Here is an 18495-nt window from a genome sequence, read left to right on the forward strand (position 1 = left end):
TTGTTTCCTTCCCAGTGTAAGAATTGGCTTGGTAGTTTAATTTGCCCTGTTCCCATCATGCACTGGGACAGGAACAGACTAATTTGCATATAGCCAGGTTCTGAGCTGGGATGGTGCAGTGAGCTAAAAAACGGTGTTGGATGTAGCCCTGATCTCTTGACTGGGTGAGAGTATTCTGCTTAATTCAGAGACTCTGTCGATCACCACCCCTTGTTGTTAAATATTTTGTACACCCTAAGCGTGGATGGGTATACTCAGATGTGAGTCCCTTGCTCATTGCACCATCAGGATTCAAGCAAGCCGGGCCGACGACAGCTGAAATGCCAGAAACCGGTCCCCGGAAGTTTGTTTCCTTCCCAGTGTAAGAATTGGCTTGGTAGTTTGGTTTGCCCTGTTCCCATCATGCACTGGGACAGGAACAGACTAATTTGCATATAGCCAGGTTCTGAGCTGGGATGGTGCGGTGAGCTAAAAAACGGTGTTGGATCTAGCCCTGATCTCTTGACTGGGTGAGAGTATTCTGCAATATTCAGAGACTCTGTCCATCACCACCCCTTGTTGTTAAATATTTTGTCCACCCTAAGCGTGGAAGGGTGTACTCAGATGTGAGTCCCTTGCTCATTGCACCATCAGGATTCAAGCAAGCCGGGCCGACGATGGCTGAAATGCCAGAAACCGGTCCCCGGAAGCTGGTTTCCTTCCCAGTGTAAGAATTGGCTTGGTAGTTTGGTTTGCCCTGTTCCCATCATGCACTGGGACAGGAACAGACTAATTTGCATATAGCCAGGTTCTGAGCGGGGATGGTGCAGTGAGCTAAAAAATGGTGTTGGATCTAGCCCTGATCTCTTGACTGGGTGAGAGTATTCTGCTTAATTCAGAGACTCTGTCCATCACCACCCCTTGTTGTTAAATATTTTGTCCACCCTAAGCGTGGAAGGGTATACTCAGATGTGAGTCCCTTGCTCATTGCACCATCGGGATTCAAGCAAGCCGGGCCGACGACGGCTGAAATGCCAGAAACCGGTCCCCGGAAGCTTGTTTCCTTCCCAGTGTAAGAATTGGCTTGGTAGTTTGGTTTGCCCTGTTCCCATCATGCACTGGGACAGGAACAGACTAATTTGCATATAGCCAGGTTCTGAGCTGGGATGGTGCAGTGAGCTAAAAAACGGTGTTGGATCTAGCCCTGATCTCTTGACTGGGTGAGAGTATTCTGCTTAATTCAGAGACTCTGTCCATCACCACCCCTTGTTGTTAAATATTTTGTCCACCCTAAGCGTGGAAGGGTATACTCAGATGTGAGTCCCTTGCTCATTGCACCATCAGGATTCAAGCAAGCCGGGCCGACGACGGATTAAATGCCAGAAACCGGTCCCCGGAAGCTTGTTTCCTTCCCAGTGTAAGAATTGGCTTGGTAGTTTGGTTTGCCCTGTTCCCATCATGCACTGGGACAGGAACAGACTAATTTGCATATAGCCAGGTTCTGAGCTGGGATGGTGCAGTGAGCTAAAAAACGGTGTTGGATCTAGCCCTGATCTCTTGACTGGGTGAGAATATTCTGCTTAATTCAGAGACTCTGTCCATCACCACCCCTTGTTGTTAAATATTTTGTCCACCCTAAGCGTGGAAGGGTATACTCAGATGTGAGTCCCTTGCTCATTGCACCATCAGGATTCAAGCAAGCCGGGCCGACGACGGCTGAAATGCCAGAAACCGGTCCCCGGAAGCTTGTTTCCTTCCCAGATTAAGAGTTGGCTTGGTAGTTTGGTTTGCCCTGTTCCCATCATGCACTGGGACAGGAACAGACTAATTTGCATATAGCCAGGTTCTGAGCTGGGATGGTGCAGTGAGCTAAAAAACGGTGTTGGATCTAGCCCTGATCTCTTGACTGGGTGAGAGTATTCTGCTTAATTCAGAGACTCTGTCCATCACCACCCCTTGTTGTTAAATATTTTGTCCACCCTAAGCGTGGAAGGGTATACTCAGATGTGAGTCCCTTGCTCATTGCACCATCAGGATTCAAGCAAGCCGGGCCGACGACGGCTGAAATGCCAGAAACCGGTCCCCGGAAGCTTGTTTCCTTCCCAGTGTAAGAATTGGCTTGGTAGTTTGGTTTGCCCTGTTCCCATCATGCACTGGGACAGGAACAGACTAATTTGCATATAGCCAGGTTCTGAGCTGGGATGGTGCAGTGAGCTAAAAAACGGTGTTGGATCTAGCCCTGATCTCTTGACTGGGTGAGAGTATTCTGCTTAATTCAGAGACTCTGTCCATCACCACCCCTTGTTGTTAAATATCTTGTCCACCCTAAGCGTGGAAGGGTATACTCAGATGTGAGTCCCTTGCTCATTGCACCATCAGGATTCAAGCAAGCCGGGCCGACGACGGCTGAAATGCCAGAAACCGGTCCCCGGAAGCTTGTTTCCTTCCCAGTGTAAGAATTGGCTTGATAGTTTGGTTTGCCCTGTTCCCATCATGCACTGGGACAGGAACAGACTAATTTGCATATAGCCAGGTTCTGAGCTGGGATGGTGCAGTGAGCTAAAAAACGGTGTTGGATCTAGCCCTGATCTCTTGACTGGGTGAGAGTATTCTGCTTAATTCAGAGACTCTGTCCATCACCACCCCTTGTTGTTAAATATTTTGTCCACCCTAAGCGTGGAAGGGTATACTCAGATGTGAGTCCCTTGCTCATTGCACCATCAGGATTCAAGCAAGCCGGGCCGACGACGGCTGAAATGCCAGAAACCGGTCCCCGGAAGCTTGTTTCCTTCCCAGTGTAAGAATTGGCTTGGTAGTTTGGTTTGCCCTGTTCCCATCATGCACTGGGACAGGAACAGACTAATTTGCATATAGCCAGGTTTTGAGCTGGGATGGTGCAGTGAGCTAAAAAATGGTGTTGGATCTAGCCCTGATCTCTTGACTGGGTGAGAGTATTCTGCTTAATTCAGAGACTCTGTCCATCACCACCCCTTGTTGTTAAATATGATAAAAATTGGAATCAATGGATAAATGAAAATAATGTACAAACAGCTCTTCTGGCACTTTAAATAACACATTCTAATTCCATTCACTTTTTCAATCCTAATGAAAAGGAAATGTATGGACAAATGATAGAATACATAGATGAACTTGGTCAACACTTAGCGGGAAGGCTTCAGTCGCAGACAACACTAAAAAAGGACAGGACTATGAATATGGAAAATCCATTGGTCAACAATTGGCCTACAGAATCAAGGAAAAATCTAATGTGGTAATGATAGAAAATATCAAGAATGATGGTACTACTAAACATCCAGCGGATATTCTTAGACAATTCTAGATGTTTTATCAGCGGTTATGTGATGAGGAAAGTTGTTCAACTATGGAAGAAATTAAGACCTATCAAAGTCTATTTAAAGTTCCTAAATGGAGCACGGAGCAGATTCATTATTTGGATACTGGTATAAGATTGATGTCACACAAGCTATACAATATTTAGTACCTGGTAAAGCCATGGGTGATAATGTTGTTTCCCTCAAGATTTATGATACATTTTCAGATTTGGTTGCTGTAACAAAAAAATCCAAAGTTAGAAGACTTGATCTAGGTCTTGGTATACTACCCTCATGGAACTCCATTAACATAGCTATATTTTTCAAAAATAAGAAACTACCTGATGAGCAATGATCATATTGGCCTATTTCCTTAACAAATGCTGACTCTAAAATATACTCAAAGATTCTTTCATTGCACTTTTCTCTGATTATTGAATCACTGAATCGTACATATGTCCACATCAGCATGGGTTAATTTCTGGCAGAAATACCACTAAAAACATCAACGGTGCTATTTCGCTATGTTATGCTTCTAATATCTTGCATAGCTGGTCGGTATGGCAATCCATGATGCTGAAAAGCATTTGACATGGTATGACAAGTTTTCCTGCATTTTCTGTGGGTGGTCATGGGTTTACTAAAACATTCCTTTATCAGGTATAGAAACTATACATAAACCCTGCTGCTAGCGTTATCAATGTATTTCAGATACCTCGTGGAACCTATCAAGGATGCCCCATCTGCACATTGCTATTTGTAATGTATTTAAAATATAATTTACAACAGTTGATAAAAATATATTCCCTCTATAGACTAATGGTGACTAAGATCACTGCATATGCAGACAATATAGCGGTGTATTCCTCTAATGGCAGTCAAGCTATTTCCTCTATTAAGGAGATGGGTTTATGTTGCTGGGCAGTCTCCAGGTATAAACTCAATTCCACTAAATAAAGGTAATCCTCAATTAGAAGGTTAAGAAGCCTGACTGTCAAGTTGTTGCAGCTGCAAACTACTTAGGTATTATAATAAGCAGTGATGATGGACAGATTCCATAAGCGAAAATGCACGGAAGCTGCTATCCCATTTTTCAAGATATTTGTGACAAGCTGGCTAACCATTACAAATCTAAAACAAAGATGTTGGATACCTGTTTAAACAATAAAAAATCCCCCCCCCCCCATCCCAGACCATGGGTTGTGGGGGATAGGATGACAAGGAACCATCTAAATGAAATGCCCCCAAAACCAAGATACTCAGCCGTGGTGACTGGAAAACTTACAATCCTCTCTGCACCTGGCCTGATGATCTAGGAGCACCTCCAACAAATATCCAAGGAGGTAAAAACACTTTGAATCGCCATGGATGCTAAGCTGTCAATGAATTCACAAGTGGATAAGGTAGCCAAATAAAGCATTCTCACAATGAAACCACTGCAACGCTTCTTCCAGCACCTAGGATTCTCACACAAGGTTCAAGCTTCCATCTCTCTCATTCTATAAAAATTGGATGCTAATGGTCTGCATTACAGCTCAACTTCATCCACTATGAGAAGACTGCAAAAAATTCAGAACGCTACTGTTGGACTCCTCCTACATGTAAACCCACAAGCACACATCTCTCCCGCCTTGAGGGTGATACACTGGTTACCAGTTGCCAGAAGATCCTCCTTCAAGCTGCTTTGTATCACACACAAAACAATACATGGCAAAGGACCACTCTTTATCAAGAAGAAAATCAGCAAATACATACAACACTGGAACCTACAGTCAAGAATGGTTCTCTGCCTCATAATTCCTACGTGCAAGAAAATAAATATGGGTGGAACATCTTTCTCTGTTCAAGCAGTCAAACTATGGGATTTCCTGCCCGCAAACATAAGATCCACAGACAACCATCTCCACTTCAGATGACCATAATCACAACTCAAGAATGTACCACACAATATACTCAGGCATGACAGACTACACTTATGGTATTGAAAAGAGCTGTTGTAACTCCAGTACAGATCATTGTAATCTGAACTATGCCTCTTGTTATGAGCAGATACATTTATACTGAGGACATATATTACGCCACAACAAGATACATGTGTATATCTGACCATGTCTAAATTGCTGCTTCTATGTACCTATAAGTGCTTATATGAAGTTTTTGCATGCTACTAATAACTAAAAGAAGTGCCAGGTGTTTATTTATGTATTTATAAGTTAGATACAGTTATTTAAAACCATCAAAATGTACTGCATTATAAGATAAATGTTGTTAGCAGGCCATATAAATATTGCATCTTCTATGTACATATGGGTATTCATATAGAAGGGTTTAATCAAGCAAACAAAACTTGATCAAGTATCATGTGTATATGCATGTATGTATAAATTATTTACATTTTACTATTATTAAAAAAATAATACTTTTGTACTTACCATCCCTTCTCCCTCTGGCATTCTGCAGTGCACATAAAAAGAGGAATATGCCTATTGCATCCACAATGCAGGCACTCTTGCACCATGGCTCAAAGGAGTTTGTGTTGGTGCCAAGCAGCCCAAAGTACATCAGGAGAGAGAGAGCTGTACAGCGCCATATCTTTGTGAATGTGGTGCAATTCAGCTCTCTTCATTTCACACAATGGAGCATAGCAACCTCTATTGTTGCGTTGTGTGAATTCTGGCCAAGGATTTTAATTGTGGGATTGAGTAAGATCACAGATTTGATCCCTCTGCTCCAGCGGTTTCCCGCAGACGTGCAGTATTGGAAAGCTTTACCTCTCACTATCCTTGGTTGAGCTACTAAAATGATGGCACTTCCCGCCTTCTTTACGTATTGCAGAATACGCCTTTCTTGATCTCTCCCCATTACTTTTGTGCTATTGACTCAGAGGTTCGCTCATTGTTATGGAACAATGGGACAGCCCTAGTCAAGCTTACTAAAAGCTGGCATGATGGGGGCATAGCATTGCCTGCCATTCAACATTACTACTGGGTCGCGCAGCTGGTGGTTCTCAACCTCTGGATGCATCGCCCCATTACGGACCCAGCGTACACAATGGACAGGTACAATATGTCCTTAGGTAATTTTCCTAGGGCTCTGTATGGGGGTAAACAATACGCACCTGAGTATACCCCGACCTCGACTACGGTAGCTTTATGGGACGTGGCCATGGCTGCGCTAGGCTGGAAAGGTAGGATTACTAAGGCTACCCCGCTGTTTGAATCTCTTCAACTGAGTAGGCTCTCGAGGTTCCCAGGGTTTGATAAATGGGACTTGATGGGTCTCTTGATGGTGGGGGACCTATGGCAGAAGGGGGGAGTTGTTCCGTTTGGTGAGCTGCAACGACAATACCACCTACAAGAAGGGGAAACTTTCCGGTATCTTCAGGTACAGAGTGTACTGCAGAAGATGTCACCCAGTGGTTCAGACTTGCCAGTTTCCTCACCATTAGAAGATCGGTTACTGGATGATTACCTTCCAGATCATGCGCAAGATTCTCAATAATATGCCGGACTCTATGGGTAAGATACGGGCAAAATGGAATGATGAGGTGGGGGAGATCGATGACGAGGAGTGGAGGGAAGCCCTGACCTCGCCACGGGAGGCAGCGATTCGCTCACGTTTTAAGTTGATTCAACTTAAAATGCTGCCATGTCCCACTTATGCCACAAACCAATAGCTCCATCCCCACAACTTTGCCTTTTGAATGTTTGGGAGGCAACTGATCTAAACTGATATGAGTGTCTCTGGGTCACACTGGGCTGTATGGTTGCCTTGCGCAACATCGCTAGAACCTGGAAGGGGAAGTTGTTCTTAAGTATGTGGAATGGGTATCGGACATGGACTGGTGCATGCAGGCGGAAAGGGCGGTGTACGAAAGTAGAGGTTGCCCGGGTAAATGGACCAAGGTGTGGGGCCCATGGAACAAAAGTAGAGGCTTTATTTGTACCCCATTTGCAGAACGGAGTGACGTTGTTGATGATATGACACCATAGGCTGACAGTTGCTGGGACTTATGACATTAGTGTTTTTTTTTCTTTTGACCCAATGTACTATATGGTTTCATTTATGTATTCAGTATTTTCTCAGTATTGTATTTTATCTTGTAACTGCACCATTATTGTGCTTATTTGTTTTATTTTTATTTCCAAGAAAAATAATTTTAAAAAAAGACTGCTGACATTCAGTCATCCAAGGCAAAGGTTCATGCACATCTTTAGTGGTTAATGCTAGCAAAGGCTTTGTTAGTAACGAGTAGTTAGGGATTCATTGGTGACAATAGGAAGTAATGCCAATAAAAGGGTGCACCTCCATCTGAGTTTTAGGGATAGGCATTTTAACAAAGGCACTGATGTGCTTGGAGGTCAACTCCTACCCTCCTTTGACAGTAGGTGACCTAAATAGGTGACCTCCTGTCAACAATATTGAAATTTGGGAAGGGACACTTTATGTCCGTGGAGTGCCAACTGCAGCAGCAATTTAACTGTACTGTCTTTGCACTCCATTTCAGTGTCAGAAGTGATGAGAAGGACATCTACATATTGAAGCAATGCATTACCTGAGTGAAGTGTGAGGGAGTCCAATTGGGCTGTCAAGGCTTGGCTATATATACTAGGGCTCTCAGTATAGCCCTGAGGAGCTCGTCAGAATCTAAAGCTTCTGCCAGCTAGTTTAAAACGAAACAAGTGCCTGCTGTAGGGATGGTTCAGAATACTGAGGAATGCATTTTTCAGATCAATAACAGAAAGAATTTAGCAGAGGAAGGATTTATTGTCAGAATGGCAATAATGTCAGGGACCACCGGGAACCGAGGAACCACTATTTTATTAATTTTGCGCAAGTCAACCACTAAATGATAAATGTCTGGATGATCATCAGAGGAGCTCGAAGGTGCCCTCTTAAGAATGAGGATAGGGCTATTACACACATTATCTGTGTCTCTTCGACAACCCCTGACTTAATCAAGTCTTTTATAATTTGCAACAAAGCTCTCTCCCATGCCTGAACTATCTTGTGCTGAGGAATACGAGGCAAAATGGCATAATTTTAATGGAAACTGGAGGTATCTGTAATAGTCCTACGTCCATGTCACCCATTGACCACAACGTAGGCGGCACGTTGTTAAATTCAGCAGGGGAGGGGTCATCTTTGGACAGACACTGCTTAGTGCTGACCACATTCACACCCATTGTCATATAAAAAATAAATGGTAGTGTGCAACTTCTTTAATAAATCTAAGCCCATCAGATTTTCTCTGTAATTAGACGTCAACAAAAATGGTGAATCCACAGTGAAAGGACCTATAGACAATGTAAGAGGCTTGGAAATGGGACTCATAACCGGTACACCACAAAATCCTACTTAAACAATATTATGGCCAGACAGAGCTGCCCGGGGACCAGTAAACGAAAAATAGAGCTATTCATTGCACCTGTATCCACCAAAAATTCCTTAGCTGAGCCATGCAAATCTGCAGTAACGTAAGGACCGCGCTGATCTGTAGGTATTCGGACTGGTCCCTCACTCTGTCCCTGGCTGTCCTATCTGTGAAGCATTCCTGTTACCTTGTCTATGTCATAGTCATCATGATAATACTGTCCCCCTCTATTGTCATCAAAATAGTTACTATTGGTGCGGGCCAGTGAGGCGCGCCATGCTGAGCTCTGTCCTTCCCACCAGCTCCAGGACCCCGTCCGCGAGAATCTCATCCTCTTGGGGCCATGACTTTCTGCAGCAGCACCGGATACTCGCTACGCCAATGTCCCTCCTCCTTATATTATGCACACTGATTGGGCCCTAGAGGCGTAGTATTCCGACTAGTACGACGTTGCTGTCGGGTCGTACCACCACGTCCTCTACCACTCCCTTGAAAAGCCTGCTGCAACAACCCTTTTGTCTTCAATTCTTTGCGCCTCTTCTCCACCTTCTCCTTCTCCTCATTTTCCCTGTGCTCATAATACTGTGCCATACTCAATACTACAGAAGGGAATGAGGTGGTCCAAGTGCTCTCCGAGGCCTGCAACTGAGTCACGATCTCAGGAAGCAGGTTCGTAACAAATCGATTAACGAACAATCGGATACCTCCCTCCACCGACAAATCCTATCTGCTAAGATCCCAAAATACACCTTCAAACCGAGTGAAAAAATCAGATACACTTTCATCTTTTTTCTGATGACATGCCGTTAACTTGTCCTAATCTACCCTTGTCAGTGGAATAAGAGAGTACATATAGTTAATAATTTGTCCAGGCAAAGCTAGTAGCTCGGCCTTAGGTTTCTCACCAGGCTTCTTCTCCTGGTCCCATGCTTTAATCTGATCCCAGGTACCACCCAATTCCACAACGTGGTCCTGTGTGTGCACCTGCCTCCAAACATCAATGGGCACCAATAAACCAAAGAACATTTCAATATCCGCAAGTGTCATCACTGTCGATGAAGCAGCCTCTGTCAATTCCTTATAATATGCAGTAGGGTTCTTCCTAGGGTTGGGTAACTGAGTCTTAAGGGACCTAACCTCACATCTTTTCCGAGGAGTATAAATCCATTATTCTTGGAAATGTGCCTCTACACTTGGTCTAATAACAGTATTCTGTAATCCCGCAGCTCTGGTAGTTCAGGGTTATATATGTAGTGGACTTCCATCATTGGAAACTAGGATTCTGTCTTCGGGCTGCTCTCAAGCAGCCTACTTCGATAAGCGACCAGATTTGCGACATTACCAAAAACCTCACCAGGTTCCATACCGGAAGCATATACATGGTTCTTAATATCATAAATATTCTGGGGTGCTACATCATTGAAACGCTGTTCCCACAGTCCAATCAAAGTAGCCGACTTGTGCTTATTGGCATGCTGCTGCACAAACGGCTCATAATCTTTTATCACACTCCACACATCTTCCACATTAGAAATGGGGTTACGAGCCCACTGAGCGGCCTGATGGGCTACCACCCTTTTCCCTTCATTTCCCACATCAGATCGTATCAACATCCGCCCCAGTTGCTCCCTAGCAGTCACCCAGTCTCCGTCCCCTAGTCCGCATATGGGCGATCCGCTACTCAGTAATGTCGGGAAATGGAGGAACAGGGAAGGAGTACTAGCAGAAGGTACAGGCACCAACGTCGCTAGTGACTGTGACGTAGGTGTGAGTACTGTCGAGAGAGATGCCGAAACAATAGGTGTATAAGGGAGACTGGCATTCATAGTAGCCACAGGAGGTGTAGTCAAAGAAAAGGCGGGAGGCGCTGTGGCTCCAACAGCTTGATCAACAGTAGAAGAAACAGAAGCAACAGAGACAGAAGGAACAGATGAATAAGGCTGTAGTATAGCAGGATAGATTTTCTGCGGGGCGAATGGGGGTGGAGGTCGAATATCTAACAATTCCTCCACAAATGTGTCATTGTCTTCTCGGGCAATATAATACTTTTCACACTGTAACCGAAATTTCCTATCAGCACATTTCTTTTTCTATTTTCTCTCCATCTTGCGCTACAGCTTTCTGAGTCACAGTTTGCATTCTCCCCTTTCGGGCCTCCTTTTCTGCTTTCATTCATCTCTGCTTACCTTCCCTTTGCCATGTTCTGAGGGAATCAAGCATCAACTGCTTACTCCTTTTCACAAGCAATTTTTCCACCGGAAAATTAATATTATGTTCAGCAAAAGTGCCCGTCAACGGCCACTGCAACTCTGCATTGTCCCTCGTATATTTTTGCCATGACCTACTAAACATAATAGGGCCAAGGCCATGTTTTACGAACGTGTCAAAATTTGGAGTGCCTTCTGGAGGCGCTGGCTGAATTTCTTCCTATCGAGCCTCAGCTTAACTACATCAACAGCCGAAGCAAAACATTTTACCAAGACACAGCATTTTCAAAAGAAAACAGGTTTACTATGTATATCTAGCAGATATTTGCAAATATCCTCACCAAAGTCCATTCACAAATCTCATAAAATACAAATCAAAAAATTGTACCATGTTCATAAGGAACTCAAATTCAAGCACTTGTCCAAAGATGGTCCTCAGACTGTGTCAAATACAAACGAAAATGGCGCCATATCCACAAAGAAGCAAAGCAAACTCACCTGGTGCACACAGGTCAAATTAATTTATTCTCCACTGCTGACTCTTTGGACCAAATGGTCCGATCCAAGCGTTTCGCCATTCAGGACCCCAGTCGGAATAATCGCTGGATGAGGCTCCACCCGGTCAGACAGATGGGGCAATTGTGAGTTCAAGAATCTCTCATACAGGGTTCCCCTTTCCTCCTGTCCGACCTGATGTGGCCAGACCTCCTCGCCCATCTGCAGGCAAGGGTGGGTCACCCAATGGAGTCCCCCTTTCGGGTGCCAAATGAAGGAAGTGACCCGATAAGGGCCACCCAAGTCACTCACAACCACCTCTCAGCCTTCCTAACAAATGAAGAGTCGGTTAGACTGTAGAGAATACAAACCAAAGGAATTTATTTGGAGTACACTCGAGTGGAGTCCGGTCTGACCAGCCTCCTTAGATTGCTGCAGAGGGACTGGCCCACACCAAAGTGGTAACACACAATAAACATCTTCAGAACCACTAAAGCCACGCCCAGACTGGAAATTTCCAGTTGGAAGCTGCTGAACAAAGGAGATACAAAAGGATGGCCTGCAATCCTGGGACTGGGTACAGGCTATCTCAGCGTCAAGGTTACTCTGCCTGTACCCACCGCTCTAAGGGTGGGAGCAGGCCTATCTAATGAGAATGGTATGAGATGACAAAACAGTCTATTCATTAGTACAGCGAAGCTCAATCTTGGAGAAATACAAAGAAAATATTGTAGCTGCTTTCTGCTGAGGCGAACAGAGTGAGACAGAAGTTAGTTTCGATCATGGCTCAAAATGGCAGCTGAATACAAAATGGTGCTGCGAATGCTAACTTAAGACATGCAATGCATAAAGAATTTGGCTAAAACATTTCCATTCCAACAGCTGCACAGGGACAGGAACAGCAGGGAGCGCAGGGAGAGGGACAGCGTGCATCACAAAGAAAGCAGGCAGCAGGCAGCGCACGGGCAGGCATAGCAGGCATTGCAGGGACAGGGACAGCAGGCAGTTCAGTGATAGAGACAGCAGGGGAAGTGACAGCATGCAGCGCAGGGATAGGGACTGCAGGCAGGAATAGGGGCAGCAACAGTATCTGAAGATGGGGTGAGGTGAAAGAGGGGTGGCCGAGTGCGCACATCCGCCATGCAGGAGGAGGAACGGTGTAACAGGAGCTGGTGGCAGGAAACCTTCTCCCAGTAGCGGAGGCTGCTGGCAGTAATGGTCCTGCAAGGTGGAGGGTTCAAGATGAGTCCCGGGATGTGGGCTAAAGAGCCCTTTAATAAGGCCTAGTGGTAGGAAAACAGGTAAAAAACATCAGCAATTCTACTTCCAGTAGCGTAGGCTGCTGGAAGTTGTGGACCTGTGGGGTGGAGTGTTCAAGATGAGTCATTATCATGACTTTAATAATTCAAAGACAGTGCACAAATAGAAGCCTAAAGTGCTAGGTACAGGCCTCTTACTCTGTCTTCTAACCAATATTCTCACATCCTAAGCAGTCTGCTTGTTTTCAGTCTCTAGAGAGTGTGCTCTGCCAACGCATGCCTAATCACAGTTGTTACTACATTAACTCTTTGCAATGCAAGTTTGTGAAATGTCGTAGCACATCTTGCGAGCTCGCTATTTGTTATTGAAACTGTGGCTATGTCTTCTGTGCCTTCACGTCCTTCTCATAATTATGGTATTTGTTGTTTTAATGTCTCTTTGTTTCTGCGGTGCGTTTTTGGGGTGATTACTTTGTAAATGATTTGATTTATTTGAGATTTGTAAAATTCGAAATGTTTTATTTGTATTAACAAAATATAATTGACAGTGTAATTTCTTCAAATATTGATGTTTATGTATTTTAGGATGTATAATTTACATTTGATGTTTATATTATGGGTGAAGGGCTTTATTAGTGGCTTGGGTGGGTATTGGTTTCAAGTTAGGTAGATTTTGGGGGGTCTTTATTGTGTTTGTTTGTTATTTTCATTATTTATTATAAATGGGGTATATTCTTTGGAGTGTGTTTAAATTTTGACACTTTCGTATTGAATTATTTTACATTTGTGTTTGGTGTTTATTTATATTGCTATATAACATATTTAGGGCTTTGGTCTGAAATACAATTGTAGTTCTAAACTACAAAACCTTTATTCTTTCACATTAAAATAAAATATTCATGCTTTTTGAAAGAGTGGCATATTTCAACCCCTTCTCCTCCTCAATGTCTACTTTTCAAACAATACTACACAAGTCCCCTCCCCTAGTCATGCACTTTAACCAATGTTTGTGCCATTGGAGTTGGAATATTATTTCTCACCGAAGAAAGATATGCACTTTCACAATTTTTTGTTTGACTGAAGTTAGAGTAGTAAATCTCATCTCTGATTTTCCTTAATTTATACACTTTACTCAATGTATTTTAGTCTTGTTTTAAAATAGAATATCACTCCCACAATGTGTGCACGTGCCCCACATTTCTGTGACTGGAGCTATAATATTAAATCTCACCCCTTTCATTTATGCACTTTCCTTAATGTTAGTGTCATTGCATTTAGCAAAGCTAATCTACCCTTCCACCAATGCATGCAATTTCCTCAGTGTTGATGGGGCTGAGGTTAGAATATGCTCACACTCTTTATGTATGCATTTTCCCAATGTTTTGGTGGACTGAAGTTAGGATGGTAAATCTCACTTCCCTCCATTCATGTTATCCCTCTTATTTGTGAGACTGAAGTTAGAATGGTAAATCGCATCTCTTTCATGTATGCACTGTCCCCAAATTTAGTGGTACTGGAGTTAGAATACTGAACCTGACCGCCTTCATGTATGAAAATTCAGCTGGGCTGCGATTAGAGTAGTAAATATTCACCCCTTTAAATTACGCACTTTCCTCCATGTTTTTGGGACTTGAGTTAGAATAGTGAATCAGATCCCCACAGAATGAATGCACTGTTGCAAGTTTTTATAGAATTGTAGTTGAAAAAGGATTTCCGCTCACTAGAACCAATTGAAAATCGATTTGCAAGCAATCTCTGTGGCCTGCCAGCGAGCACTCCCTTTGTTCCCCTATGCCTTGACTATGCTCTCAAACGGATTTATGATGTAGTGGGTTTAAGGCCACTCTTGTATGACTATGGGTCACCGCTGAACTCCCCTCTTTTTGCATGGCTGTTGAAGATCTTATGAAGCAACCTGGGGTTTGTAAAATTCTCTGGTTTCGGTCTATAAAGCCTATGTTGAAATGGATTGGGGTTTTCAATTTGTGGTCATCCCATAGTGATGCTGAACTAGTCTCCAAATCCGAGTTAAAAAGTGCTTTTTGGCAATATACTGACAAGCAAGTGGTATGTTCTATAAGGGTAGGATCGATCACTGATTCTTTTTTAAGGCTTCAAAATGTATTACTCCATGGATTCATATTTGGATGAGATCGAGCCTCTGGTAAACACCCTATATGTAACATTTTGCCTCGGGACTCTTCCCCTTTGCGCTTTTCAGCCAAAAGGAAGCTCTTTTCCTGTGTGGGTGTTAGTTATTGTCCATTTTGCTCACAGATTGAGGAGTTGACTGAGCATGTCATATTTTTTTGCCCAGGTTACCAAGTAATCAAAAACAAGTGGATTTTATGAGTTTGTTGTAACCTTGTGACAATATATTATAAGATTGCACATAGGGTTTTAAGAAGTAGCACCAGTCATTGCATTGTATTTTCTGCCTCCCAATTTTTGATTCATATGTGGGGACACATGCATAAACATCTGTCCAGGCAGTCAGATTCCTTTTATTAGCTTCAATGAGCCTGATGTTTCAAGGGGTTTGAGGATTTTATTTATTTTAGTCTGTATATTATACTTTATGCACATTTGATTATGGATGTACAGTGCTTGGTTAGTATTGGATAGATGAATTCATGAACTGGCATGTTGTAAAAGTTGTCTTGTTTTATTTATCGTAATGTATTATGCTTTTACTTATTCATTTATGGCTGGCTATGTGCTGAAATAAAGTTTTTACTGACTGAATTAGAATAGTAAATCTCACCCCCTTGAATTACTCATTTTCCCAAATGCTTGTAGGATTGGAGTTAGAATAGTACATTTGCCAATCTTTAGTTATGTACTTTCTCCATTGTTTTTGGGACTGCATTTAGAATAATATATGTTCCCGCCTCCCAAGTCCTCATTTTTTCCAATTTGTGGGGGATTGTAATCAAAATAGTAAACTGCCAGCCGTTATTTTACTTGTTTGATGATTTCCTTGTGCTGATTTGGATTTTATAATTATTCTTATTATTATCACAAACTTCATGTAATTTTTTTAAGAGTTTTAACATGTGTGATACATCTAATACATAACTATTTAATTATTTGCAGTGTTTTAATAAATGCAGCATATATTTTTGGATATACATTTTCACTTCAAATTGTTGCATGCTTATACTGTTATTGTTTTGATTTTTAATTAAATACATTTTCACATAGAAAGAGTTTTACTTCAACTGTAATATTCATGTGTAGTTATCAAAAAGTACTTTATTGATATTATATTGTAAGTTAAAATAAAACTTATATTACAATTGTCATTTTTAGTACTTTTTTGAGAAATGTTGTTTTAAAACAAACATGCTTTTTAATTTATAGAAATTGGATAATTCGAAATGTAAGGAATATTTTTAGTTTGGATTATAAAGTTAAAGTATATAATAAATATATAATATATTTAAATGTAAACTTGCACTTACATTTTAATTCTGTCATATCAAAATGTGTCTTTAAAATATTCTTTCAATATTATTGTACACTTCATATAAGATTCATAGTATGCCGTATATTTGATTTTTTGGTTGTCTAATGTTATTTATTTTAAACTACATTTTTCTAGTCTATATTGTAATAGTAGCCATTTGCATTTACATTTAAGGTAAGTAAAGTCAATAGTTTTGCTGTCAGTAGTTTTATGTCACAATATCTATTGTAGCATCAGCTGTCTCCCCTTGATGGGAATATTTTTATGCCAAACTCGATGTAATTGTAAACTTATACTTGTTAATGTTTGGTGTGTCAAACATCCTCAAACCTAATAAAACACCTTCAGGGGTTGAACTGTTAGAGGACAGTAAAGACACTCTGACCCCAAAAACAATAAATTATATTGAAAAAATCCTTGTCACAAAAGGTATCTGTTATTTTATGTCCTAATGCACCTTTTACATACCTATAAGTCAACCAGCAACTTATTAATCAGAATGTAAAGACTGAATAGGTGAATTTGGGTACAGTGACGGGTCTAGCTCCTTCTCAGTTACTGAAAACTGTGACTTCAAGAAACGGTTCTCACCCCCTCTTTGCTTCTTATTTTTATTTGTTCCCCTGTGAAATTAATCTAAAAAAGAATAACACTTTTGTCATCACTTCTGAAATATTTTTCCCCACAGTGCAGCCTCAGGAATAAAAGGTTCAAAATATGAAAAGTAAAGAAAAAAACAAATTAGAGCGAGACAGAGTGGTTGCAAAGTGGCCAGATTGATTTTATTCACATTCAAACACATTAGTGTCACTTTACAGAGTTTGCCAGTGAAGTGCTACTTTTATTTTCTTGTCTTTTTTTAAACAGCATTGTCTTTTTTGGGTGGGGAACTGCACCAATCATGGAGGTCCTGCTCCTGCAATGCCCGATTGATGGGTGGATTGGAAAACAATATGTGTATTGGGGCTCTGTGCTCACTTATGTGGTCTTTTAAACCATACTGATTACATTTTGTAAGGATATAAGCAAAGGACATTAAATTGGGTTCCTTCCTGGCCCTGTAGTCTTGTCCTTAACTTTTCAGGCAAAAGCACTCACTTATTTCTGAATAGTGAGTGTAAAAGCGTTAAGGTAACCATAATTTTCTGCTTTCATTTCACATGCTTCACTTAATCTTGCCTTCCCTATGAGTGTTTCAGGATGTTGTTTTCTTTTAGGCAGCAAATTACTGTTGTCTAGTATGTAATTTACATCCTGTCGCATCCATGTGCTTTTAGCGGTCCACAATTGGGTTGTAGATGAAGGCAGCACGAATTTCTCTCAGTGGGGCAAGTATGGTGTTCAGGTGGGGAGAGGGTGTGGCACAATGGCCAGAGCTACAAAATTTGGAATTGGGGAACCACATGCAGCCATTACCAGTCCACCAGACAATTCTCATGAGGGAGCACATTCCCATGCTAGACCTTAGAAGGACCCGCAAGACCTTAGAAGCCCAAGCCAGACCTTAGAAGCCCTGGTGTCTTTGCACCTTTAAGGCCTGTGTACCACAATCCAGCCTATGAAGCAGCACACCCTAGAATAATAGTGACTCTGTCACAGAAGTAACAGGACCCTTGAGAAGGGCCGGCTCTGGGCAGTGCGACCGCACCGGCCGCTGACATTGGGTGGGGGAGTCGTGCTGTATTATGGTTTACTGCCTCCTTCCTAGCTTGCTGCCTCCTTCCTAGCTACCAGCAAGTTTCAGCAACAATAAAATTGTTATGATAACTCCAGTGATTAATTTTCTCTCTAGTGAGGGATCGGAGTTTTGTCTAGTGGACGTTTTGACTCATGGAAAGGTAGCGCAGAGGGTTAATGTACCTACTGCAAAGAACAAGTGCCATGCAGATCACAAAGTGCACATAATGAAAATAGGTCAGTGGGTTTGTTACTTGCAGTTTATAAGTTAAAATTCTAACATTGAACAGTGAGCTGCATGCAAACTCCAAGGTATAAGTTAGAGCATTACGTTTTCTTCTTACAGTTTTTCATTATCCTAATATTGCAAAAGGTGTTAATTCAGATGGAAACCAATTCTGATTAATAAAGAGAACCCCCAACCTTGGAATTACATTTTAAATTCTCAGTTTGTGTTTCTTCAGACCAATCACTATGAAACTCTTTTGCCTACTAGTATGGTTGTCATGTGACTCCTAAACCTTGTAGTCCTTTGTCTTATGTAACCTTCCCATTACAGTGATTTACACACTTATAATTGATTGTCTCTGTAATGTATGTTATGTAAAGTGCCCTGACACCCTACATTGGTATGAGAGGTGCTGTAAATCAAATGTAATGCATCTGAGAGAGCGTGTAGTTATTGAGACTTGAGGGGCACTGT

The sequence above is a fragment of the Lissotriton vulgaris genome, chromosome 6 (genome assembly GCF_964263255.1).
Source record: "Lissotriton vulgaris chromosome 6, aLisVul1.2, whole genome shotgun sequence".
Classification (NCBI taxonomy): Eukaryota; Metazoa; Chordata; class Amphibia; order Caudata; family Salamandridae; genus Lissotriton; species Lissotriton vulgaris.